Consider the following 3,848-nt stretch of genomic DNA (forward strand, 5'->3'; position numbering starts at 1 on the left):
TCTAAGATAGGTTAAGGGGGTACTACACCCCTGGCCAATTCTGTGCCTATTTTTGCATTTTTCTCAAAAATTCTAGCACATTGGTGACAGGTAAGATATGTATATTATAGGGGCAAAGACTACAACTACTGTACTGAAAATTCAGCAACTCAAAGCAAGTAGTTATTGATTTATTGATCAAATATTGGTTTTCCCTCATTTTTGACTGTAACTCCACAACTGTTGTCTGTGCTGAAATAAAATTTCAAGTGCAGTAATTGCAGTCCTTGCCCCTATAATATACATATCTTACTTGTCCCTAATACGCTATAATTTTGAGAAAATGCAAAAATAGGCACAAAATTGGGCAGGGGTGTAGTACCCCTTAAGAAGAATATAACGTCACAATTCTATATTATTATTCAAGGTTGTAACGTGTGTCTATGCTGTCATGTAGGCCTACCTGGCAACAGACACGCCCCGGTACAAACAGATGAAATTTGTAGAAAAGCGTGATTATGACAAAAAACATTAAAAATGATACTTTGAGGTATTGTTTTTTTTAATTTTGTATGGCAGATCATACATACACATGTGCTGAGGTCAAAAGGTAAAAATTTTGTTTTTGACCCCTGACTCACCTGTCATTCCAAACAACCCCTTAACGTTGTGAAATCCCTACTATGTTCAGGAAAATTAAAGGCCCATTCAGTGATTTGTTGATCGGGACGATCGTAAAAATCATCAAAATTCATATTTTGGTACCTTTGTCATTGTCATAAATGTATTAATATAGCCTGCTAGTGGTTCAGCCGAAAGCCGTATATTTATAAGACAAAAATAAGGAATTTACATGAATTTGTAATTTATATACTGACAGTATATAAATTAGCTGCATGTATTGTATTTGAATGGGGCTTCAACTTCGTCAATATTGCTGGTTTCTTTGTTTTTTTTTTTTTTTTTTTTTTTGTTTTTTTGCCAATTTGTCACTTTTAAGCAATTTATAAACATATTTTTTTTACACTTTCGTTTGGGATCACTGAATGGGTCTAAAAGGCCCATTCAGTGATCCCAGCGCAAGTGTAAGGAAAAACAGCAGTATTGACGAAGTTGAAGCCCATTCAATTACATGTAGATTTTTCTTACAGAATCTTCTTCTTATGTAGGTCATGTAGGTGGTGCATTGTCGCGCATGCTATATATTGTCGCGCATGCAAATCTGAGTTCTTCCAACGCTTGTTTGTATCGATTTCAACCAAACTTGGTCACAAGAAGCACTGACCCAAGCTTAATAATTTATAAGTTGCACACAGATAGGGGTCAAAGGTCATGAAGGGGTTATTAGGGGCCATTTTGTGAAAAACTTTGAATTGCTACTCCTACTCTAACTGCTATGAGCACCAAACGTTAACTTGGTCAGAAGAACCGATAGCCCAAGCTTAATATAAGTTTACACAGCTTGGGAGCAAAAGTTATGTAGGGGTTATAATTAAAGACAGAGATAAAAACAATTTATCGCGTCTGATGTCACTGTCAATTACGATCCTTGATTGGTTTACACAGGTTAATCAGCGCGTAAAAGGAAGACCAATCTATCTGGTGCTGATCGGAGAAAAGGAATAGCAGCAAATGGCGAAAAATTACGTACTTTTACAAGGCAAAAAGCAGCTTTTCTAGGCATTGTGGACATGGTGCCTTCACCAAAAAAAGTTCCCTACTATAAAGACCTAACTTTTGAGATGGTTTGCATGTCGAAAGGTGCAAAATTAACAATAAGACGCCCGGTTATAAATCCGCGTTCAGCAAGTCATCATCACGACACTTGTAAACAAACCGTGCTCGAGTTTGATTGACAGATGACGTCAGACGCGATAAATTGTCTTTATCTTTGTCTTTCATTTTAATAGAGGTGATTTTGTGGAAATCTTTAAAATGCTATTCCTACTCTAAAATACATGTTGGCCACCAAACATGGTCAGAAGAACCACTGGCCGAAGCTTAATATAAGTTGTGCCCAACTTGGGTTCAAAGGTCATGCAAGGGTCAGTAGCAACAATGTAACCAAAAAACACTAAGACTACCAAAATCACTTTGCCAGATTAGCTGCAGTCATGATAGTAAATAAATTAATCCGAGGTCATCTAAGGTCATAGGTCACATAGGGGTAAAACCTCAATCTTTGGTCGATAAATTTGGTGCATATGATTCGAGCGGAACATGAAAAAAAATCTGAGGTCACCTGAGATCAATTGTTGAAGCTTGCCCGGGAAGCTTGCCCAAATGGGCTTAAACTTTGTGAAGATAATCCTCGACATGAGTGGAATATAAAAAATGGAACTGAGGTAATTTGAAATCGAAGATCAATCATGGATCAAATGTTAAAATCTCCCCCATTTTTGGCTAAAACTTGACCATAACATAACCATGACAAGTATATAAATAAGAGTACAACACATTGTTTTTAATGATTAGGGTCAAGTATCATGCAGAGGTCATCAAAATTGAGCCACAGCAGCTCTAGTTCTTTTTCTTATACTATCAGACGGATTTATCCGCCTTGTTTAATACTGTATTCGTCTGATTAGCCATTGTCAACATGGGGTCATCGCTAGGAATATTTTCCTTATATAAAAAACTAACACCTCCGCTGAATGGTATTTCATGATATAACATTAATGGAAAGAAAATTGCAAATGTTTTTCGTGTTTTGAATCGGACGGGTGAAAGCTCTAATGACGTCATTATGTAAACAATATTGGCGATTGTTCTGGCAGTAAGGCAATGACCGACTAAAGGATTTCAATGCATTTTCAGTGTGTATTAGCCCAGTTTTAGGAATGAATTGATTTTCATTTCCTCTTCCTCAGATTGTGAAGCTGCGATTGCTGCGTCCCGGGGGGGGGGACTCCACTTTGGAGGTGACGCGTATGTAGGGTTGTTAAGACCCCCTTTTCAGCGTCGCTGTCACCCAAAGACCCCATACGAACACATGCTCTGTCACCCGAAGACCCCTTATTTTTTCATTTGATCTGTCACCCAAAGACTCTTTCAATTTGAACAGAAAATTTCATTTATCACTGATTTTGTTACTTATTTTGAAAAAACAAAAACAATTGAAGCCATTTAGCATGTTTACACCCAAGAAAAGAAAATTGCAAATGTTTTTCGTGTTTTGAATCGGACGGGTGAAAGCTCTAATGACGTCATGATGTAAACAATATTGGCGATTGTTCTGGCAGTAAGGCAATGACCGACTAAAGGATTTCAATGTATTTTCAGTGTGTATTAGCCCAGTTTTAGGAATGAATTGATTTTCATTTCCTCTTCCTCAGATTGTGAAGCTGCGATTGCTGCGTCCCGGGGGGGGGGACTCCACTTTGGAGGTGACGCGTGTGTAGGGTTGTTAAGACCCCCTTTTCAGCGTCGCTGTCACCCAAAGACCCCATACGAACACATGCTCTGTCACCCGAAGACCCCTTATTTTTCCATTTGATCTGTCACCCAAAGACTCTTTCAATTTGAACAGAAAATTTCATTTATCACTGATTTTGTTACTTATTTTGAAAAAACAAAAACATTTGAAGCCATTTAGCATGTTTAGAACTAGAAATGTGATGTTCGAGGTTTTTTTGGCACTGTTTTGGCTCTCACCCAAAGATTCCATTTAAAAAAAGGTCATATTCTCACCCAATGACCCCATATTTTTTACATTTTTCTCTCACCGAATGCCAAAAATCATGCTCTCACCCATTGACCCCATATTTTTTACATTTTGCTCTCACCGAATGGCCCTTACTTCAAAAGTGCTACACCTATATCCATTTCATATTGAAGTGCCCCCCGGGTGCTGCGTATCTACAATCCGG

The sequence above is a fragment of the Amphiura filiformis genome, chromosome 12, assembly GCF_039555335.1.
Source record: "Amphiura filiformis chromosome 12, Afil_fr2py, whole genome shotgun sequence".
In the NCBI taxonomy this organism is placed as follows: Eukaryota; Metazoa; Echinodermata; class Ophiuroidea; order Amphilepidida; family Amphiuridae; genus Amphiura; species Amphiura filiformis.